At 38.7% G+C, this 25,011-nt stretch overlaps 1 long non-coding RNA gene across 5 annotated transcripts in view; it reads left to right on the forward strand.

The window, feature by feature from the left end:
- Positions 1–4,525: 4,525 nt before the first annotated feature.
- The window catches only part of LOC129655092 (uncharacterized), a 76,076-nt gene continuing 55,590 nt past the window's right edge, over positions 4,526–25,011 (forward strand). The window contains exons 1-4 of one of the 5 annotated variants that reach the window (XR_008715758.1): positions 5,297–5,725; positions 7,519–7,740; positions 21,270–21,374; positions 21,489–22,069. This is a non-coding gene — a long non-coding RNA (uncharacterized LOC129655092). Of the gene's footprint in view, positions 5,726–7,518; positions 8,071–9,929; positions 10,538–14,251; positions 16,368–21,269; positions 21,375–21,488; positions 22,070–25,011 lie in introns of those variants that run through there. The other 4 variants (XR_008715759.1, XR_008715761.1, XR_008715760.1 and 1 more) reach the window with 4 other exon arrangements.

Genomic DNA, 25,011 nt, shown 5'->3' on the forward strand with positions numbered 1-25,011 from the left:
AGAAGCCTCGCCTGCCTACGCCCTCACAGCAAATTATGAAGAACACATCAAAGGGGGCTTACATTGTACATAACTCTTCATTATCTTTTCCTGATTATAGTAAGCCTTCAGTTTTATGCTTCTAACTGGCTATAGATATTTTTGAAAGACAGGTCTGGGAGCTTTCATTGGACATTTCCCTGATCCCAGAAGAGGCTCACTTATTATTAGTTCAGTGACTCAGACTTCACTGATTCCTTTTCTGTCTGGGGATGCTGAAGTTTCATTATTGTCTGTGCTTTCCCAGATGTCAGAACCCAGTTTTTCATAGGCCCAGATGTCTTTGCTGCATGATTCACTCTGCTCACCAGAGCCACCAACAATGAGGCTACAGGCAGAAGAGGAGGTAAAGGTTGGCATGGATTCTTGAAGTGGCCAAATTTAATTCTTCTTTTCTATGTATACAGCATGACAATATACCAGATACCAAAGGATGCAAAAAAAAAGTAAAATAGCACTTCCTTTGCTCTCAGTTTCAGTTCAGTCTCTCAGTTGTGTCCGACTCCCTGCGACCCCATAAACTGCAGCATGCCAGGCCTCTCCGTCCATCAACAACTCCTGGCGTCCACCCAAACCCATGTCCATTGAGTCGGTGATGCCATCCAACCATTTCATCTTCTGTCGTCCCCTTTTCCTCCTGCCCTTAATCTTTTCCCACATCAAGGTCTTTTCAAATGAGTCAGATCTTCGCATCAAGTGGCCAAAGTATTAGAGTTTCAGCTTCAGCATCAGTCCTTCCTTCCAATGAACACCCAGGGTTGATCTCCTTTAGGATGGACTGGTTAGATCTCCTTGCTGTCCAAGGGACTCTCAAGAGTCTTCTCCAACACCACAGTTCAAAAGCATCAATTCTTCGGCACTCAGCTTTCTTCACAGTCCAACTCTCACATCTATACATGACCACTGGAAAAACCATAGCCTTGACTAGACAGACCTTTCTTGAGAAAGTAATGTCTGTGATTTTTAATATGCTGTCTATGTTGGTCATAACTTTCTTTCCAAGGAGTAAGCGTCTCTTAATTTCATGGCTGCAGTCATCATCTGCAGTGATTTTGGAGCCCAGAAAAATAAAGTCTGACACTGTTTCCCATCTATTTGCCATGAAGTGATGGGACTACATGCCATGATCTTAGTTTTCTGAATGTTGAGCTTTAAGCCAACTTCTTCACTCTCCTCTTTCACTTTCATCAAGAGGGTCTTTAGTTCTTCTTCACTTTCTGCCATAAGGGTGGTGTCATCTGCATATCTGAGGTTATTGATATTTCTCCCAGCAATCTTGATTCCAGCTTGTGCTTCATCCAGCCCAGCGTTTCTCATGATGTATTCTGCATAGAAATTAAATAAGCAGGGTGACAATATACAGCCTTGACGTACTCCTTTTCCTATTTTGAACCATTCTGTTGTTCCATGTCCAGTTCTAACTGTTGCTTCCTGACCCGCATACAGGTTTCTCAAGAGGCAGATCAGGTGGTCTGGTATTCCCATCTCTTTCAGAATTTTTCAGTTTATTGTGATCCACACAGTCAAAGGCTTTGGCACAGTCAATAAAACAGAAATAGATGTTTTTCTGGAACTCTTGCTTTTTTGATGATCCAGCAGATGTTGGCAATTTGATCTCTGGTCCCTCTGCCTTTTCTAAAACCAGCTTGAACATCTGGAAGTTCACAGTTCACATATTGCTGAAGCCTGGCTTGGAGAATGTTAAGCATCACTTTACTAGCGTGTGAGATGAGTGCAATAACTTATAATTTAAGGGAGAGGGAAATAGTTGGCTATGATACTCTGCTATTTTACAAGGCTATATCATACTGCTGCTGCTGCTGCTAAGTCGCTTCAGTTGTGTCCGACTCAGTGCGACCCTATAGACAGCAGCCCACCAGGCTCCGCTGTCCCTGGGACTCTCCAGGCAAGAACACTGGAGTGGGTTGCCATCTCCTTCTCCAATGCATGAAAGTGAAAAGGGAAAGTGAAGTCGCTCAGTCATGTCCGACTCAACGATCCCATGAACTGCAGCCTATCAGGCTCCTCCGTCCATGGGATTTTCCAGGCAAGAGTACTGGAGTGGGTTGCCATTGCCTTCTCCGATATCATACACTTTCTCATAAATAATATAAACAAAGTTATTTTGAGGGGAGCTGGATTGGGTGTGTATTACTTTAAGATAATAAAATAGAAGGCAGTTGAAGTAAGAATAAAAGCAATAAAAGAATAAAAATCATTATTAATGTTTGGGCTTTCCTGGTGGCACAGATGATAAAGAATCTTCCTGCAGTACAGGAGATCTGGGTTCTATCTCTGGGTAAGGAAAATCCCCTGGAGAAGGAAATAGCAACCCACTCCAGTATTCTTGCCTGGAAAATCCCATGGATGGAGGAGCCTGGCAGGCTACAGTCCATGGGGTCGCAAAGAGTCGGACATGACTGAGCGACTTCACTTCACTTATTAATGTACGTGGAATACAAATGAATGGCATGTGTCACAGAGGCCTGGAGAACTTCATGTAAAAATCTTTAAATCTGTACATTTTAGAGCTACTTTAACCCTTCATTTTACATTTTGAAGAACTTTAGTAACTAATTACTATGATGGAGCACATTTTAATTGTTTGATTTGATTTATATATCAAGCACTCAGTTCACTGCAATTGAGTATATTAATACGTTCACATACACATCCATTCATTTTACAATATTAAGTGCTGAGTTTGAACCAGGTGCTATTATACACAGTAGGGATTAAATACCATATCTTTGCCTCATGAGGTTGACAGTCAAGTAGGAAACAGATACAACTCATTAAGCAAATGAATAAATAAATTGATTTTAAATTGCAAAATGTGCGATGAAGGAAACAAGGAGGCATGATAGAGAAACAAAGGCAACTACATAAATGAATGAAAAAACAAAAGGACATCTTCCTGATTAGATTTCAAGGGAACTATCAATATATCTTCACACTACTAGTGAACCAAATATACCTTTTGGTCTAACAGAGGTTGGTTGGTTGTTAAAAGTAATAGTCAACTAACAGAGAAGGTCACCATAATAAAGATAACTCGTGGAAGAAAAGAATACATTTAAAATTATATCAAACTTTTAATTAGGACTATAATTTTATTACTAAAACTTTGATAGTCAAATTTTTCAGAATTTGAAATTACCATGCAAGAACAGTCATTTTTAAGAACTATCAGCTGCTAAATTATGTGCATCATCACTACGCTGCCCATATGTGACACGAAAATGTGCTTTTTTCAATTACTAATGCCAGTAGACTTTTTGTGTCCAGTAGAAAGAAATTCAGAAGCATGTTTTTCAGTCATCTCTCTCCTAGAAGAAATTTTGTGCCTTAGATTTTATAGCTTGGGGAACTTTCAAAAATTCTTCTTTTTCAACTACTGAACATGGTTAGCAGTCTAGAGCAGTGGTTCTTATACTCTGGAGCACTCTTGGATCATTAGAGGGCTCCTAATCATACCCTCTGTGGGCTCTGGACCCACAGCTGATCCTGACCTGCTGGTTCAGGGACCACACTTTGAGAACCACTAGACCAGAACACTCTATTTGACAAAATTCAAATCTCATATTTAACTTCCATAGACTCCAAAATTACAAGTAATTTTCTTAAATTTGTCTGGCAATGTCGGTTGATCTGAAGCTTGGTTAGTAAAAATAAAATGTGTGGAATACTTTCTTATTTCCTTCATGTCATTTTCTTTATTTTGTTTGTATCAAATACTTATGCTAGGTACTATTGAAATGATGGGAAATTTTCCTCCTCATGAACATTTTGAGGTAGAAAAATTGACATACTCAAAATCATGAAAAACTCAAAATAGGAATTTTTTTTGAAAGAAATCCTGGCATAAATAGAACTATATAGCTAAATACTAAATATGGTACTCAAGTACAATTTTGTCTAATGCTTTCAATACTACTATGTCAAACAACTTTATAAGGATTAAAATTATGATTTATTCAAATCTTAATTATTCTGTCTTTTATTATTTATATTTTGTAAACATGAATTATCTCAAAAAAAGGATATGTTCCAAAGTTATCTATCCAATACTTAATTACTACTCATGTGCATGCATGCATGCTAAGTCATTTCAGTTGTGCCTAACTCTTTGCAACCCTTTGGACCATAGCCCACTAGGCTCCTCTGCCCATGGGATTCTCTACGCAAGAATACTGGAGTGGGTCGCCATGCCCTCCTCCAGGGGATCTTCCTGACCAAGGGAAGGAACCCAAGTCACTTGCTTCTCCTGCATTGACAGGAGGGCTCTTTACCATTACTGCCACCTGGGAAGCCCATTAGTATTCATAAGAACCATCAATTTCTCTATTTGATTATTTGAAAACACCAAATAATTATTTTTTAATAAAATCAGTTACTTTCACAATAATAATTACTCATAGCAGCACATTGCTTTGGCAAAAATTAATACATTTTTATCCAATACTTGATTCTTAAGAGTGTCATACATGTTATATTAAGAAAACTAAAAGCCTTTGGCACCTAACTTTCATCAGTGTGTGTCATGGATATTATATGACTATTAAGATTTGGGTGAAAGTTTATTCCATGACTGGAATTTTGAATAGATCAGGACCTTGGATTTGCTTAATTTAAGCCAATTAAGTTGCTTGGGAGAAGCAATAGACATTAACAAACCAAGGAAAGAGAATTATATCAAGGAGGCCAAATAGACCATATGAAGATAAAACACAGGTAGAAATACAAATCAAGAAGAAATAAAAGTATAGAACACAATTGCTGTTTCCTGAATCTGAATATTCCTCCCTATATGTGTTTCAAAAGAAGTGGACCAGGACAAACACACCAGGAAAAATTATGTTTCTGAAGAAGTAAGCTTTCAGCACTTAAAATTTACTTCCCATTGTGCCTTCCTGAAGATCTGTGGGCTCCTGGCAATCATCTATTCTAAGTATCAGACATTAAAGTGAAGATACTTTGCAGAAAACCTCAGTTATCAAAAAATTAAGCCTGCTTGAGCAGTGAGTGATATTTTTTTCCCTTCAGTGAAGATTTCCTGGCTCCTTGAGTATACAAGTAGCTTTTAGTTAACAGCCAGGAGAGGGTTAACCAATAATTATACCAACCCATATGGACCAGCAATTTGGCCACCCTCCCTGCACTGATTTCCTGCCTCCTCCAATTATCCAGCCTCCCACACCACACCTGGTAGTCAAGGTCCTGTCTCCGCAGTGCAGGACGCTGGTATGGATGCCCTAAAATACACCTGTTGCCAGCAGATTCCTGCAGGTTAATTTCCACTGCCAGAGAAATTGCTCTAAATTGCATTGACTTTCAATGGGCTCCCACTGGCAAACACCTGGAGGCAATCGTCTGCAGATGACTGCCCAGAGACCCAGGTGTGTTTTGGAGGCTGCCTTGCCCCAGTTCATCCTGAGGAGATGTCTTGGTGCTCAGAGTGCAAAACAACTACCCCAGGTTAATAAGTCGCAAAGATATTAACATCCAAAAAGGCTCACAAAGAAAATGAAGGCTAAAGACAACAACCTCTGTCAGCCAGAGCAGTGAAAACTTGCTCAAGAGAGAAGCAGTAAGTGGGAGGTTTCATTCTAACAACCATCCCTGAGCCTCTTAGCAGCCCCTCCCCTTGATGGAAGCAAGATTTCCAACACCAGCATTCCATATGGTAACTGTCTTTTCTCAATATTACTTGCTAATGAGTTGAGTATCTACTTGTACACGCTTAAAGTTATTTTTCTTTCTTCTTTTTTCCCCATCTGCATACAGTTTCTGAATCATCTGATTTTATGAAGAAAGATTCTAACAAAATGTAGATGAAAGATAAAATCCCTAAATGCATTTGAATACCACTAAACTTTTTAAGAACATATTTATTATTATTAAATTAAAACATGCAATTCTTGTATTTATAATACAGTCCATGGAATTCTCCAGGCCAGAATACTGGAGTGGGTAGCCTTTCCCTTCTCCAGGGGAAATCTTCCTGACCCAGGGATTGAACCCAGGTCTCCCACATTGCAGGCAGATTCTTTACCAGTTGAGCCACAAGGAAAGCCCAAGGATATTGGAGTGGGTAGCCTATCCCTTCTCCACGGGATCTTCCCGACCCAGGAATCAAACTGGTACCTCCTGCATTGCAGGTGGATTCTTTAACAACTGAGCTAGGAGGGAAGCCCCTTCTCTAAATTGGGCACAGAGAATTAGACTGTCTGCTGGAAATGACAACACAAATGAAATTTAGATTCAACTCATTTTAAAGGTTGTCTTGTACACTGGCTATCATATTTTGTGTCCAGTGATGGTCACAATTGGTATTAGGATTTCAGCCAAAAATTGCTTCCTCTGAGTATGTAAGGGAAAAGCTGTCTAAAATTAATAATAGGCCTAATGATAATAACTTGGAGAAGGAAATGGCAACCCACTCCAGTATTCTTGCCTGGAGAATCCCATGGATGGAGGAGCTTGGTGGGCTACAGTCCATAGGTCGCAATGAGTCGGACATGACTGAGCAACTTCACTTTCACCTTCAATGATAATAACTATCTTTCACTGAGTGACATGCACCATTATAAAGCTTTTGCAGATAATCACTTTCAGGTAGGAAGTACTATCTCCAGTGTCAGGGCAAATTTGATGGCAATATAAATTTGGGAAGGAGAAGGGTAAGGAGCTTTTGAACTGCAAGATTGTTAAGCCACTCTGATATTTGCTTTCTGGAAATGAGCTGGAAAGACTACCTGCTGCCTCTTGACAGAGCTGTTTCAACAAAGTCTTCAGCATCCATAAGCTTTGATTTCCATCTAGTCCCAGGTGCTTCTCTGCTAATTTTCTGTTTTAACTGCTTTGATGTGGTTGGGCTTTCTTAAACCACTATCTTTTGCCTTGGTCGTGATGCTGTAGCAAAAAGTTCCAAGATGCTGAGTGGAGATGAATCGCTGACTTCAAATTCAATTATTTGCCTAGTTGATGACAGGCAGCTGTGTAACATCAGGGAATGACTGGAGAAATTCAAGGCCACCAGCCCAAACCAGGAACTGTTATCAGTAGCGTGGTCTCATCTGCCAGTCAGTGTCCTAGCTTGGCCTCTGCTTTATGGGGAGTACGTTATCTCAGCTCTTTTTCACTTCCATTTTCATGTTATAGACCTTTAATTTCACTCTGTCTCTGGGAGCCAAGGGTAGGACAGAGAGAGAAATCAAAAGGCAAAATATGGATCATAACTAGGCAGAACCAATTTAAGACAGTCTTTACATAGTTTAATTTTTCAGAGGAGCTAAATTTATTGGAACCACTGTTATTGTGATATTAGTTAACACAGAGTTTATTCATCTCTATTCCATTTCCCTATGGAACACAATGTTGTGTCTAATAGTTGGGCACATTTTGGTTGTATTTGGAAAGGGGAGAAAAATCCGTAACTTTGAAGAGACACTGGTCCTATCTTTGACCTTTCTTTAGGTATGTTAAACATCTGATCTAAGCCTGGAGATTGAATTGACTGCATCAAGCCAGGTAACAGACGCTACGGAAGCACAAGTACCATTGTTGCTGCATGAGCATTCAAGTATCAACAGTACAAAGCTCACTCTATATTCATATCACATCCATTATCATATGCTTGTTATATGGTGCCAGGACAAAGAAACACGAACTGAACACCTTCTCAAGGACTGAGCACGAGTAAGAATGGTTACTAAGCTTTGTTATTGAAAAATAAAATCAGTGATTGTTTATCCTTTTAATAAAGATTTAATGACTATTTATAATGGCCAGGGTCTGTGCTAGGGGCTTGGGAGTCTGTTGTAAACAGGACAGAACTAGTTCCTAACTTCAGGGAGTTTACCGTGAAAGACACGAATAAAGGGAATGGTTTCCTGTGACTACTAAGTACACCGATGTGGCTGATAAATCAAGTTGCAATTTTTGTTATTTCTGTAATTCAATTATGAAAACAAACCAGCTTTATAAAACTGTTTTTAAATTTTTTAAATTTTTATTTAAAAAAGAAAACTATTTCTATTGCTTGTTAAGGATTTAATAACAAGGGGAATAGACGAAGTTCACTTTGACAAGCTGAATAATTGAAGACTTCTGGGGTACTACAAATGGGTCATGTAAGAATCAAGGAATCATAGGAAGCTATAGTTATTCATGTGGATCCTCACGCAGGAGACCCAAAGTCAGAGGCCAGAGACAAATTTGAGTGTATATTGAGCTTGGAAAAAACTTGAATAATGATATATGAAGATCATTATTACAGGCTAAGTGTAGGATGTAAGCTTTGGAAAGCCTGAGAGAGAAACTAAGTTTCAAGAGGGAAATAGGTACTTTATCTTCTGTTCTACTCTCCCGAAGGTATCTATTTTACTCAGTAATAATTGATACTATGTTTTTAAGTTTAAAAAAATCTTAAAATATATTTATATATTTTAATATATATTATAATTTTTTTTTTACTATATCTTGTTTAATAGTTTAAGTTAGGGTAAAAGGTTAAGCTGCTACCACAAGACCTAAAAAAGAAAGTGACTTAAGAACAAGTCTTAAGTTGCTTGTTGTCTCTCCCCAGTAGGCTGAGGTGAGTGCTCCATATTGGAGGGTAGCTGTGTAGTCATTCATGAACTCTGGCTGACAGCATCGTTGCCATTAAAAAAGTGCATGGCTGCCATGTTTGTTCTTGTCATCACTGTTCCAGCTGGCAGGAAGGGCAAGGGGTCGAAGTTCAGGGCCAGAGAGAGAAATGAGGCAAGAAGCATTTTCACATCAGCTGTGTTCACATCCTGTTGGCAGTTCAGTCCCCTGGCCACCCACATAGGAAAAGGGGTACTGGGAAATGTAATCCCTCTTCAGGCACCCAAGTGCCCGGGCATGATCTGTTTGCTATAGAAGACACAAGGCATAAAATATGGTAGAAAACTAAGAACCTCCACAGTTACAGGGAATCAAATTATGAAGAAGTATTTAATTTCAAGCTTAACTTTATAAATTTTTCCAGCCAAATATAGCACCTATAAGTGAAAAATACAAATTTGGACTCTCACATTTTAGGATGATCAAAGCTTCTACTTTCTCTCTTTTCCCAGATCTTTTAGACTTAGCTTAGAAAGTGGTAAAGAGAAATAAAGATGGATAGAAAGACAACTGGGGGAAACCAAGCTATTTCACTACCCAGTGTTTTGTCAGAGGTTTGGCTGGAAATCCAAGGAGAGAGCCTGGGTTTTTTGCTTCAAGGTCTATTGTTGCTTCCTATATTCTCAGCCTTACCAAACAAGCATGTGGTCCATTTTGTTTTACTCTTCTTTGATCTAAATTCTGTTGCCTGTAATAAAAGTCATCTTTCATTGACTTGCATATAATTAATGGCTAAGAATCAAAACTAGACTTATGGCAAGAACTAAAAAGTAAGAAATTTGAGAATAACAATTATACTTACACTTCCATAGTGCCAATCAGTAACTTGGGTTTACTTGATTTATTGAACAAGAATATATAAGTCTAGAAAATGTATTTTTCTATGATATAATACATTGCCTCCTTTCTACTTTAAAGAAAGTTTGCATGTTTAATCATCTGGGGGAAGTATTGTGGAAAATATTTGCTAAGTAGTCTGTCTTTGCGGAGAAGGCAATGACACCCCACTCCAGTACTCGTGCCTGGAAAATCCCACAGACAGAGGGCCTGGTGGGCTGTAGTCCATGGGGTGGCTAAGAGTCAGACATGACTGAAGCGACTTAGCAGCAGCATAAAATGTATTTTAATTCCTCAAATCTTTTGTGTCCTGGCAGGAATCCAGGGTTAGGCCGTACTTTTTTTCTATGCTTTATCACTAACTGAACCTGCCTTTCTGTCAATCCCTTGTTTGTTTCCAGAGAAGTAAGATGTGATTGGACTTAGAGACAAAGTGCCCTCCTGCTGAAAATTCAGCTTTCTCCTTCCAGATCCTGTTAACTTTCATCCGTACTCAACAAAGAATTTACTTTTAGGTTTCACATAGCTTTGATTTAAAGTGAGAGTAGCATTTTTTCCACTTAATGTTTTAAATGAAAATTAAGAGGTAAGGTGATAAGGGAAATGTGAGTATGTTCAACACTTGATAACAATTACTGTGAATGATGAACAGTCAAAAACTGTGAAAAAAAATAGTATAAAAATGTGCATGTTTAATGTGCGTGGGGGCTCGATTGCTCTGTTGTGTCCAGTTTGGGCCCATGTGGACAGTGGCCTGCTGGGCTCCTCTGTCCATGGGATTCTCCAGGCAGGAATGCTGCAGTGGGTTGATAATGCTGGGGGATCTTCCTGACCCAGGGGTTGAAACCATGTCTCTTGCATTGGCAGGCAGATTCTTTGCCACTGAACCACCTTTTACTTTTCACCTAGGAAACCCTGGTACATACTTAATATAGCCAATTGAAGCAAATATATATTTTTTTTATCATTTTCTTCTTTTTTAAAATTTAAGTAGGCTGAAAAGAGCCAGAAGCCTATTTATTTAACAAAGAATTCTGGAACAATGTGCTTTTCAATGTTTTTTTCTTTCTAATGTTATTAAAACTATTATGCTATAAAAAATAGAGTAATAACTTTTTAAAATCAGAGTTATCTTGTATATTTAGCAACCTCTGATGATAACCTGGAAATGCACACATAACAAAACAAATGGAAAAGATCAAAATTGCATATGTCAAGTATTCACGCTGAGCAAGTAAGCATTCCAAATAAGAGCTTGTGGGAATTACAGAGATTCATTCCTTCCTGTGTCTTTTTGGTGTTCTACTTTATTTCCTTCTTATTCTGACATTTGACTCTCTGAGGCTACTCAGTAAGAATGACTCTGATAATGACTTTTCTGAGTTTCCCCACTGTCCACTTTATCTTGCATTATATGTTCATAAATGATTGAAAAGTTTCCAAAGAGACCTGTTCCTTAAGAAACAACCTGAATTTTAAAAGGACTTTTCAGTTAACCAAAACCAGCTGGACTGTTACTAATTCTCAGGAGAAGAAAAGTCAGTTTGAGGCTCAGCCAGCAGTAGGGCACCAGGCTACAGTACACTCAAAAGCAGAAGATGTACAAATCCTAGAAATGCAATTAGCAATGTAGAATTGAACAAAAATACAGCGTTGGGAACAGCAGGGTTATTCTGCCTCCATGATAGCATTCAGATGTCAGTAGAGGGAGAAGAGCCCTATCTGACTGTCCATCTCTGGAACACTCTGGTGAAAACAAGAAGACGCTGTCTTAGTGGAATTTTCAGGTCTCTGAGCCCTGGAGAAGGAAATGGCAGCCCACTGCAGTATTCTTGCCTTGGGAATCCCATAGACAGAGGAGCCTGATGGGCTACAGCCCTTGGTGTTGCAAAGAGTCCGACGCAACTGAGCAGGCAAGCACACACTGGGCCTTTGAGAGACAGAGCTGGAAATACTTTGGGAATATTGGTCTAGCAAAAGTAGTGATAGGGAGAAATTGAAAAACTAACTGCCCTAATTTTCTTTGATGGGGAAGAGATTGATGGTACCTGTTCTTTGCTACAGGGCACTGGCCTAGGGTGTCTCCCACTTTTCAATGATCAAGTCATAATGTCAATTTTATAAAAACTTTCCACTTTCCATTCCTCATGTTTTCAAGCTGCAGTTAATCATTCATTCTCTGTAGTCCAACTGCACTTTTTTCTTTTTTAAAAAATGCTTAACAGGTTGTTGTTTAGTTGTGTCTGACACTTTTGCTACCCCATGAATTGTATCCTGCCAGGCTCCTCTGTCCATGAGATTTCCCAGGCATGAATACTGAAGTGGGTTGCCATTTCCTTCTCCAGGATATCTTCCCAACCCAGGGATAGAACTTGAGTCGCTGGCATTGGCAGGCAGATTCTTTACCACTGAGCCACCAGGGAAGCTCACTTAACATGTACTGCCTCTACTATAGTTAATTATGTATATATCTATGCCAGCAGTTAGCAAACTTTCCTGTAAAGGGCCAGATAATAAATATTTTAGGTCTTGCAGGTGTATGGTCTTTGTTATAATTACTCAACTCTACTTTGTAACACAAAAGCAGCCATGGAAAATACACAAGCAAGTAATTGAGGCTCTGACTCAATAAAAGTTTATTTATGAAAACAGGTAGTGAGTCAGATTTGGCCCATGAGCGATTGTTGATCACTGGCCTATGCCAATAGTCTGTAAACTCATTGAAGGCTTTATTATTCTTTGTAAATCATATCAGGTTTGATAACAATGATTAAAAACCTGGTATTTTAACAGTTGGGTTAAAATATCAGCTGTTTATCTTTGGGACCCTGGGCAAATAATTTTACTGCTCTGAGCCTCAGTTTCAAATTATGAAAAACTATGATAATAATGAAACCTGCTTCACAGACTTATTAGGGTCAAGTGAAATAATTCTTTTAACACACTGATACATGTTAAATGCTCAGTAAATGTTAGCCATTAATATCTTTTACAGCACCATGCTCAATAGACAGATATTTGTTAAATAAATTCACAGTGAGATATTAAATTCATGTTTCAAGTTTATCTGTAATGGATCAATGTTATTTGAAGATACTGAATGTTAAAAAATACTTATTGAAATATGTTAATAAAAGGCATACTTATAAATATAAATATCTATAGTAATTTAAATTGTCTATTATCATCTTGAATAGCAAAAGCTGTTTTTGAAAAGATGTAGAATACAGATATGAAGGGGGAGATAGGAGGCAGGAAAAGCCAGTGCTTAATTTCATGGGAGTAAACAAAATCAATTCTGGAAATTTATCATTTTTTAAAAAATTGAAATACCAATAAGTTAATCTAATCAGAAGTAATAAATATGATTTTTAAAGAACAAATCAATGCCAGAATTTTTGATTATTTAATAAAGTTAAAAGATTAGTAGATGAGTAGGTCTAACAAATCAATTTCTATATTTATTTTAATAAAAATGTTGATATTTAGTTATAATTGTTATTTATATTCAGCATTACATCTCACCAAATTAATAAAAATTGGTATACACAAAAGCTTGCTACATAAAAGGGAAACAGGATGAGAACATTCAAATCACATTCAGTGAAGAAGATTTGGGATTTTTAAATGAGAATCGTTCCCATTTTCCATTATACACACACACATTCATGTCTGTAAAGTAAGTTAGTAAAATATATATGGCATCCAACCTTAAGAAGTACTGGTGATGATTCATCTCCCTTTTTTTACCTCCCTATACACTCTCCACTCGCTCTGCTCTGCTGTATAACCAGGATGTCAGCCTCTTGTGGATGGCTTCCTCCGGGCTCCCGTGCCTGCTGGCCTCTGGTTTATGGGACCACTGAGAGTGGGGATGCCAGCAGGAAGTCAAAAAGTGCTTGGAAGAAAGAGAGGCTAGAGCATTTCCTTTTCAGTGCATCTCTGGTGGATCTTAGCCACCACCCCCACAGCTACTGGATCCTATGCTAGAGTCCCAAGGCACCCCCTCCAGGCCTCTGCTCTTACTGGGCACCCATCATGCTCTCCCCTACCCCTTTACCCCAGACTTAAGGATGCCATCAGCTTTCTGCTGCTGCCAGTCCCTTGGTACCTCAACATTCCTTGCTTCTTCCCTTACACTGCCCACACCTCTGTAAGTAGTCCTTTTTTTTTTTTTTTTTTTTTTAACCAACATCTCCTAGCTCTGACCAATACAAAAAAGACCTCCTAAGGATACAGGACTTCCCTGGTGCCTCAGATGGTAATGTCTGTCTACAGTGCGAGAGACCTGGGTTTGATCCCTGGGTTGGAAAGATCCCCTGGAGAAGGAAATGGCAATCCACTCCAGGATTATTGCCTGGAAAATCCCATGGACAGAGGAGCCTGGTAGGCTACAGTCCATAGGGTTGCAAAGAGTCAGAAACTACTGAGCAACTTCACTATTGTCTATAAGGATAACAGTATTTTAGCTAAAGCAAAATTTAGAGAAAGGTAAGAAGGTAATAAACATTAATAAATGCATTTCAAGTTAATATGTTGCAAAATGTTCACTTGGGGAAATAATTTAACTGGAAACAAAACAAAAACCCTAGAAAGTAATAGTAACAACTGTTTGAATGTATATCTGGTAAATATGAGGTTGCAGGGTTTGCATAAGGAGAAAGAATCATTATTATGCATGAGCTGATAATACATAAAGGCAATTTCTATCCTTCGCCCTCAGGCATATCCTAATCAGCTCAGTTCAGTTCAGTCGCTCAATCGTGTTCGACTCTTTGCGACTCCATGAATCGCAGCACGCCGGGCCTCCCTGTCCATCACCAACTCCCGGAGTTCACCCAGACTCACGTCCATCAAGTCAGTGATGCCATCCAGCCATCTCATCCTCTGTCGTTCCCTTCTCCTCCTGCCTCCAATCCCTCCCAGCATCAGAGTCTTTTCCAATGAGTCAACTCTTTGCATGAGATGGCCAAAGTACTGGAGTTTCAGCTTTAGCATCATTCCTTCCAAAGACATCCCAGGGCTGATCTCCTTCAGAATGGACTGGTTGGATCTCCTTGCAGTCCAAGGGACTCTCAAGAGTCTTCTCCAGCACCACAGTTCAAAAGCATCAATTCTTCAGTGCTCAGCCTTCTTCACAGTCCAACTCTCACATCCATACATGACCACTGGAAAAACCATAGCCTTGACTAGACGGACCTTTGTTGGCAAAGAAATGTCTCTGCTTTTGAATCAGCTCAAGTGAAAGTGAAAATCGTTCAGTCCTGTCCCACTCTTTGCCACCCCATGGACAATACAGTCCATGGAATTCTTCAGGCCAGAATACTGGAGGGGTAGCCTTTCCCTTCTCCAAGGGATCTTTCCAACCCAGGGATTGAACCAAGGTCTCCCACATTGCTGGCAGATTCTTTACCAGCTGAGCCACTAGGGAAGCCCAAGAATACTGGAGTGGGTAGCCTATCCTGTTTCCAGCGGACCTTCCTGACCCAGGAATTGAACTGGGGTCTCCTGCATTGCAGGCGGATTCTTTACCAGCTGAGCTACCAGGGGAGCCCAAGGATCTTAATTAGCTCAAGGCTCTTAATAAATTTCTTTCTGTCCTTGGACAAGATCCCAACTTTCCACCAAAACCTGGCCCCTCCTGCTGACCAAACCAAGTCTCCTGACTCTGTCACTATCTCTGGCTTTTATTTCCACCATGGGATTACACAACCTGTTTTATTTAGGGTGTCCCTAGTCTCAGACAGTAAAGCGTCTGTCTACAATGTGAGAGACCTGGGTTCGATCCCTGGGTTGGGAAGATTCCCTGGAGAAAGAAATGGCAACCCACTCCAGTACTCTTGCCTTGAAAATCCCATGGACGGAGGAGCTTGGTGCAGGCTACTATCCATGGGGTCGCAAAGAGTCGGGCACGACTGAGCGACTTCACTTTCACTTTCTAGTCTTACCAACACCGTCTATTTTCCTCTGTGCTCTGAAGCTACTGGACTGTCCTGCCCACTGCGCAGCCCCCAGCTCCAGAACTCTAACCTTGCCAGCATGCATGATGTCCCCCATATATACACACAACTGACTCACCCAGAAAGGAATTTCAAATAACTCATTTTAAGACATGTATTCAAAAGTATGAGCACAAATGTTCTTCTTGTTTCTCAGAGGGAGAAGTCATAAATCAAAGGGTTTCAGGGAGCAAACCTAAAATAGAAACCGTATCTTCTCGATGACTTACTTCCCTAGATTACATCTGTTAGAGCTGAAGTTCCTCAAATTCTTTGCCTTGTGTAGTTCTACAATAATTTTGAAAAAACTATGGACCCTCTTGTCCATTTTAAGCCGCCATCTCAAATTTTTCATCATAAGTTTGAAATAAGTTCATTTCTTGTGAATAGTGAGAATTCACTATAACTGGAATAAATGTTTCTTAATATAATTCAATAAAATATATATTAACTATCTCATTAAATAGAGCTCACCAAGTCTGACAGAAATCTCATAAAATTTTATCTGTTTTATTCAATGTATTGTCAAATAAAGACAAATCCAGACTTATGAAAGGACAGAACATTTGAAAACACTATTGCAACAGCAAGAACTTTCAGAATGCAAGATGACAAGCATCTATAGAGTCAGGCAAAAGAGGGCTTTCTTCACAGAAAGGTGTAAACAAGGCTGAAAAGAACTTGAATTAGATAAGTGATCAGGGAATGCTGCTCTTTGTGGTCAGTTTTGGGAGTGGAGGGTCATTAAAAGAAACCATTCCTTATTCTGATATTGGCTCAGGCTGAGGGTGGGTCAATGTTCAAGGTCAAGTGAGAAGGGGAAAAGTTGAACTACAAAGTTGGGACAGGTCAGGTGAACAAGAATTTTGTTCTGATTTTTCAGTGGAGATTAAAAGTTCAGCTAGTCATTTATGAGGCGAAGAATGGAAATTTGAAGGGTCTGTATCTGGCACTTGTTAGGAAAACAAGGAGATTATCCATATTACTTATCTCAGTCGTATTAGAAAGAGTGGTTCTTTGCAGTAAGCCCTTTCCCAGAATACAAAGGAAGGGGGAGGTTTCTTTAACTGCAGCTGATTTCCAGAATTACAGAGCTCAGGTAAAGTTCAACGTTTTCTATAAAACATTCCTATTGTATTAATAAGAGTAAATGTCACTAACCTATACTGTTCCATATATTCTGAATTCAGAGTGTCCCCAAATGGGCCAATACATCCTTAGGAAAATCCAGGCAGTGCTATGTGTTTAAGGTTCTTTGAGTTGTATTGAAGGGGTGTAGCCAGTTTTTCCTATCTGGTGTTTCCATATGTCTCACTGGAGCTCTGGGTGGTTTCATTCTCCATGACAGTTCACCACAGTATGATTTAGAATGGATCCAGCCTCTGCCTTCCTTCTATGAAGTGGGAGAACTACGTAAAGCTCTTCTTGCCCAGAGTAGCCCAGGAGAGTCTTTGCATAACTGTCTGTTAGTGTAATTAACATGATTCTAATCTACCAATGGTTTCTGCCAGGAAAATTTAGCTGATATTTTTGTTAGTATGCATTAAATGTCAAAAGTGTCAGTTAATGCAATAGACAATAATAAATATCTTCCCTATTACTTGGTCTTCTTTCTTCTTATGGGTCACTGGAGCTGTATGTGCCCAATTGCTCAGTCATAATTAACTGAGATTCCTCTGTCCATGGAATTTTCCAGAGAGGAATACTGTAGCAGGTTGCCATTTCCTTCTCCAGGAGATCTTCCCTACCCGGGGCTTGAACCTTCATCCCCTGCATCTCCTTCACTGGCAGGCAGATTCTTTACCACTAGCACCACCTGGGAAATCCGAGTGTAAATGGATATTACAATGAAAAATCCTCTCTGTTAGCCTTAGCAAGACCTTAGAAGACAGCTATGAGTAGTCTTAGGAAATCTAAACCTATATATTCATTGTAGTAGGCAACGGACAAAGGCCCATCTAGTCAAAGCTATGGTTTTTCCAGTAGTCATGTATGGATGTGAGAGTTGAACTATAAAGAAAGCTGCATGCCAAAGAATTGATGCTTTTAAACTGTGGTGTTGAAAAAGACTCTTGAGAGTTCCTTGGACTGCAAGGAGATCCAACCAGTCAATCCTAAAGGAAATCAGTCCTGAATATTCATTGGAAGGACTGATGCTGAAGCTGAAACTCCAATACTTTGGCCACGTGAAGCAAGAATTGACTTATTGGAAAAGACCCTGATGATGGGAAAGATTGAAGACAGGAGGAGAAGGGGACAACAGAGGAGGAGATGGTTGTATGGCATCACCGACTTGATGGACATGAGTTTGAGTAAGCTCCGGGTGTTGGTGATGGACAGGGAAGCGTGGCATGCTGCAGTCCATGGACTCACAAAGAGTCAGACACGACTGAGTGACTGAACTGAACTGAGACAATAGAAACAGGAGAGGAAGGGTTAGTGATGTACATTTCTACCTAGCTAGTTGAATTTTTTATTGGTTATCTTATCTAACAGTCAACATTCCCCTTTGGAAGTACAGAATATTCTGTCCATTTTTGAATGAGAAAATTCAGGGTCAGGTCAATAAAATTATTATTATTTAATAATAAATAAGTTATTCAATTTGCTTATGGTGTAACCAAGCAGTTCCCTACAAGCTTTCACATTGTAGATCGCCACCCATGTCCTTTGTCTGCCTTTTGTCTGCAGAAAAACTTCAGTCAAAGAATAAACTTAATCAGAGAAGTGAGAAAAGGCCAAGAAGAAAAAAGTCAAGCAAGACAAAATAATAATACTTTAGCCATTAAACAAAGGACCTTTGGTTCTTCCTTAAGGTCTATAGATAATATTGAGTTATGTTCTTTGAGCTGTTTTGCAGATACTGAAATCCCCACCAGGTGGAATAAGTTAACTATATGCTACCCACAAGCACATAGCCTGCAGACACATTGGAACCAGAAAGTTGATGATGCTGACTCCCAATTACTTCACCACCTACAAATCAAAAGAATGTCCATGAGCCAATCATACCCTTGGACACTATACGACTCCCTATAGCCTCCTCCAGGGCGGGACACACACTCTTGAGGACATTAGTCCATGGCAGATCCCTTTGCCTGGCAAAGCAATAAAGTTATTTCTTTGTACTTCACCCACAATTCTGTCTCTGAGACTTAATCCTGCACTGGTATACAGAAGCTGAACTTTGGCAACAATGGTTGCAAGAGTCAATGGAAGAACCAAGACTCCGATCTGGTCTCCGATCAGACCCCAAATTACCACAAATTCTGTCCCCAGTCTTTTACATCAGGCTTTCTCTTTTAAAACATTGCTAAATTTAGAAGCAAAAGACCTCAATAGGATCTGGTTCTGCCATTGTCCTATGTATCATTCAGTACAAGTCCATGAGACTCTCTGATATTTGGCTTTCCTTGTCATAAGATGGAAAGAGTATTATACAACTTATATAGGATTGAGAAGGCAAAATGAGATAAAGTATATAAAAATACCTTGAAAACTCTACAAATGTTAGATATTGTAACAAATCATGGGTATTTTCTAAGTTCAACGATGTTAACCACATCTGATTTCCGAAATATTTATGTAAGGAAGATTTCCAAGTGTCTCCTCTATATATACACAAAACAAATTTTATTTGCCTTTGCTTAAAAAAAAAAAGCAGTCAAAAACAGCTGCATTTAAAAAACCATTTAATGTACAACCATCTGATTTATACAATTTACCAGGAAATCATCCAATTTATATAAAGTAAGTACATTATTGAAAGCAAAAATAATTGGTTTTCTCTATATCCAACCTAAGACACAGTGAAATAGTGTTTCATTCCATATGCCCTATTTTTGGAATAAATAGACAGATTGGAAAATGCTCAAAGAATGATGGTGGCCTGAGAGACTGATTCAAGAGGAGAGAATAACAGGGTTAAATGTGCACAGATGGTTTGGGCAAAGACTACCAGAAGGACAAGATAACTGCCTACTGATATCTGATGATGTAAACATCTAAACAGAAGTGAAATTATTAGGCAAGTTACAAGTTAATATGACTATGAGTAATAGGGTGAAATTTTAAAAAGAAAAAAAAAAAAGGAAATTCAAGATAAATTTCATGAAAAAAAAAAAAATCCTGGCAGTGAAATCCATTAGCTTGTGGAAGTATCTCTTTTAACAAAATTTGAAGTACAACCCCTTGAAATATTTAAAACAAGGGAGAAAATAAACTTAGAAACTTATTATAAGAAAAACAGACAAAACTGAGAAGGAAGACTTGATGACTTAAATCATTTTAAGTCCTATCCCTTATGGTCACATTTGGTGCTTTTAATGGTCAAATCCAGAATTTTAAAAGTTTGTATTTTATTAAGGAATGATTTTTTTAATATATCAAGCTGCCTCCAACTGTCACTCTTACTTACAACACTTTGTTCCAATGGTTTTATTGATGTTGGACTAAAGAAATCCTTTATGAATCAAATGCTAACATAATTTCAAAGTGCAGGCATTCCAATGTCCAAGTTACTTTAAAAAGTGTATTCTAAAGAAGAAATATAAAATAGTGGTATTTAAATTTTAGTATATTTTAAACTATTTTTAGGCACAGTCTCTATTTCGCAACAGAAAGAACAAAATAATTTTAAGAACATACTGTTCTGTTACAGTGCAAGAATTTTTTATGTTTGTTTGTTGTGTTCAAACTTTTGTAACTAAAAAAAAAAAAAAAAAAAAACTCTTACAGCTTAGTGAGCTAAATTTGCAGTCAACACAATTAAATTAAATCCGACTTTATCATCCCTCTCTGATCTTTGACTTTTTTTCTCTTATAAATAATGAGTTACATTTAGCTAGCCCTGAAGTAGCTGCAAATAAGAAAAATAATGTTGCCTCTGAGAATGACACTTTAAAACCAGCATACTCTAAGAGCAAAAACCCACATGGCATCTAAAGACTAGCTTATTTAATGCTGAATATTGGGCTTCCCTGGGGACTCAGTGGTAAAAAATCCACCTGCCAATGTAGGAGATACGCGTTCAGTCCCCAGGCTGAGAAGATGCCCTGGAGAAAGGAACAGGTACACACCGCAGTATTCTCGCCTGGGAAATCCAGTGACAGAGGAACCTGTTGGGCTAGAGTCTATGGGGTCACAAAAGAGTCAGACACCAGTTAGAAACTAAACAACAATAACAATTCTGAGTATTTCTAGCAGTAGATATATAAAACTGATTATCAAATACTTAATTATGACAAATTCAGCAAAATAAGGATAGGCTGAAGGGGCTCTTGCATTTTTGCATTGTCACACCTAATTTGATCTCCATCCATAAGTGAGGAGAAAAATATCTTTCAGTGATCACTGGAGAAGTGCCCAGCATCAATCCCACCACTCACTGCCCTTATCTCTAAACCTTAAATTCCAGCATACAGAGGGCCTCTTGACCCTTTCCCTCCCCACTACATGGCTACATACACACTTCAAATCTTCATCATTCCCATTCACTTTTCTCCTAGCCCTTGGAGCTGTTATCGTCTCTTCATCGTAAGCATCAAAATTTGATACATGCACAAGTATTTTCAAATTGATACAATGTTGAGGTATTTCTTTTCTTTCTAATATAGGTATGAATCTTGAAAATAATTCCACTTCAGATTCTCATGTTACATGAGACAGGAAAAGAGAGTAGAAAGAACATTTAAAATCAAGCTATGTAGAAATAAATAAATAAATCTCTTTTTTTTTTTCCAGTTGAAGAAGAAGAAATAGTGAAGCCTGGAACATATGCACCATTGTTTGGAGGAAAATATTTTGAAGTTTTCAGATGTCCCACAGGATACTGAGCTTCAGTTATGAGTAAGTATACCTGTGGCTGATTCATGTTGATATATGCAAAAACCATCACAATATTGTAAAGTAATTACCCTCTAATTAAAATGAATAAGTTAATTTAAAAAATAAAAATTACAGAAGAAAAAGCTCGGCTTCTTGAGCAACCAGGGACAAGATGGATTGAGGAAAGAGAGAGCAACATTGCCAAGAGCTGAAACTCAGATTGGCATAAATGACCACTGAGGGATTTCTTAAGGACAAGAAGACCCCATAATCAATCTAAAGTTGTGTGTGTTGCTGAAATGTAAGTCCTCTCTCTTTCCCAAAATATTCATTATATTTTGCTCTACACAAAACGGCCTTAGAGTGCTTACTTTTGTTTGCATTTATTTTTATTTTTTCTGAGGGGTGGTAATTGTTTAATTATCTTTATCTTGTTAGACTGTAATTATGGATATTTTGTGGATAAAAAGACAAAGGGGTTGAATTCTATGTCAGTTTCAATACAGAACAGTGACAGCTCAGATGAGTGGTGGATAATTACAGACAACCAGTTAAGCAGAGTTTGAAGGACAATGTAAGCTACTCTATCCTCCCTGAAATCTTAATAAAGAATGACAGAAAAATAGGCTTAGAAGAGCCCTATCTTAGTCCATATGTGCTAAATAACACAAGACTGTTTAGCTTATTAACAGCAGAAATTTATTTCTCATAGTTCTGGATCTAGGGAAGTGCAAGACCAGGATGCAAGCCTGGTCATGTGAGGGTCACACATTGTATCCCCATATAATGGAAGGGATTAGATAGTTCTCCAGGGCACCTTTTGTAAGGGCACTAATCCCATCATAAGAGCTCCACCCTCATGCTCTAATCACCTCCCAAAGGCCCCAACTCCTGACACCATCACCTTGGGCATTAGGATTTCAACACACGAATTTGAGAGAGACATAGAGTTAGATCATAGTAAGCCCTATTTTACCATATGTCACCCAAATTGTTCAAGTGGCTTACCTAGGATTTCCTAGCACAGTTAAGGTTTGCTGATTCTCATAACTTTCCTCCATTTAAAAGAAGCTCATTTCAAACTGCAAATGAGTCCATTGCAGCCTCTGGAGTACAGCTACCTGCATAGGGCTCTTGGGTATTTGAAATTTTGGCTTAAAGTGCTGTTGGGGACCCAGAACCAAGACAAAGCCCAAGGATCTTGGAAAACTTCCTTCCTTCCACCCCTGAGCCATGGCAACCACAGATCTACAAACTACAAACAATTTAAATTACCATGGCCTGAGGTGCCTGGTTTACTACCCTTGCTGCTTAACTTCACACTGTTCCCTTTAACGGCAAGCATGTGGTAGGGACCTCTTAAGTGAGAAATGGACACCAAGAGAAGACTGACTCTTCCCTATGCCCTTGCTGCTCTGATCCCAGTCTTGCTTTTCCTTCTAACCCTTGGAAAACATGACCACTTCCATCAAACAATGTGGGTACTATGGCCTTGCACTAGACTCCTGGTGAGGCTTAGATTTAGTTGATGAATGCCAAATTGATTATTTTTTAAAATTAGGGGGATTTTTTTATCTTGGACTTATTTCTCATTTAATGCATAGAGCTGCTCTGAGAAAATATTTATTGTGAAGAACTCGAGTGCTTACTATGTGATATTTTTGGCCTCTCCCAGGGCTAGGAAGGCAAGAGCAGGACTCCTGAAGTTGGAGGTCCATGGTAGGCGACAGTTTTGTCTCTGGGATCAATGAGTTCCAGAACTAAGGACGCGTTTGTTTCCCACATCAAGGGCAAGTGCTGCGGGTGTGCAGGACTAAAATCCTACAAAGGCTGTTACTCTCAGGCACTCCTGCTGCCTGCTCCTGTATATTGAGCCTTAAAGGAATACAGAAACAAGCTAAACACATTTTATTGTGTAGAATTTCCACCAAGCTCCTGAGACTTGAGAAAGAGAGTAAATAACATTTTCCTTCTTTATTATGTTGGCTGCCTCTTATGAACTACCTCGTAGAATATGAGGCAAGTATACAATCAAGTTCCAAGTAAATAACATCATTAATTCAAATGGAATAAAGTGTGAAACATGACCCAATCCAAACTATTATATATATATATATATATATTTAAAAATTAGAATGATCTCATGTGAAAGTGACAGGAATGTGCTATAATTTAGAAATAGATGAATCATCCAGTGTTCCCAGGATAACATTTTTATGTACTGATGAAATCTATGTAATATATCATGTTAAGAAAAATAAACCTCTGCCCATAAAATACTTTTATTAGAGTTTACCGAGTTGAGCAGAAATGGCAGCTAATGTTTGGAGTGCCTATTAAAGTGCAGGTTATTTGTCTGATAGTGATTATCGAGCATATTATTAAAAATGTGCTTTCACAAAATGTTAACAATTCTCACTGTATACAGATCCACACAGAAAATAAAACTTTTAACTTGAGATTAAATACCTGGTAAAATATTTATTGTTGCACAATGTATTGTTAACTGTGTTGACTACTCTTCAGAAAGGTGCTACATAAAACGAAAAATTAACCACTGTAGGATAGAAAATAGTTTAAAGTTCCGAAGCAAGTTCCTGTGCATACAAAACAGCTTTGTCCTGGGCAATGTAATGTGGAAACATTTCAGTGAAGAAGACACCATAGTCAGATACCTGACAGCAAAACAAAACCAAGACTGGTACTGGAATTGCTAAATTAAGGAGCTGCATGCAAACGCAGGCTGGTCTGAATGAACAGTGTCTGAAGGATGCAGGGCTTGTGGAGATAATGAAATTTCACTGCTATTATAACTGTATCTCAGCAATCAGAGCACAAGTTGGCTGCTGTGGAGTTGTGAAATTCAAGAGAGATAATAAACTTCCAGATTAAAATTTCATTTCATATTTTGAGAATTAAAAAAAAAAAATGATTGCCTCCCTCACTCCATGCTTTAGAAACCCTCTGTTGAAATCACCCTAGGGTCTGAAATGCGAGTGTATGGTGGATTACATTTTTAGTGTTAATCAGAGCACTTCACTCAAACAGTAATCTCGGAATTCTTTCTCCTCATTGATTTTGCTTCTTTCTCCCTTTAAAACTCTGTGTTAGCAGACTTCCTTTTAGACTTTTGAGAAATGACAATTTTTCTCTTGTGTGTTCTGGAAATGATTTTCCCCCCAAAAAAACAGCTACCTCACTTTGCTGTCTGCCTGAAGCACTTAAATAGGAGCCAAAAGTACCGAATTTTCATCCCTCTGCTACTGAAGTAGCCTAAGACATTGAAATGAGTTAGAACCCAAGCAGGAAGGAAATCTTCCTGTCCAGAAATTGCCTAGTTTGGCTGTGCTCTCCTGTGAGGGCTTAATTAAGTTGTTAAATCCATTTTCTGAGTTTCTGAAAGAGCACAGTACTTGCTGGCACTAGCCCAGGTAATTTCTTTTCTTGACTTTTAAACCAAGTTTGAAACTAAGGTTTGCAAAAGGTCTTTGTGGTGAACCTCATTCTCATAGATGCCTCTCAGTATGTAAATCCCATCACATGTGAGCCTACTACTAATTAGACACTACTAGTTAGATACTACTACCTGCTGAATTGAGAACATTCCAAAACTGTAGACTGTCCAGTCTCTTAGAGGAACTGAAAGGATGACTACTGT

Source organism: Bubalus kerabau, chromosome 6 (genome assembly GCF_029407905.1).
Source record: "Bubalus kerabau isolate K-KA32 ecotype Philippines breed swamp buffalo chromosome 6, PCC_UOA_SB_1v2, whole genome shotgun sequence".
In the NCBI taxonomy this organism is placed as follows: domain Eukaryota; kingdom Metazoa; phylum Chordata; class Mammalia; order Artiodactyla; family Bovidae; genus Bubalus; species Bubalus kerabau.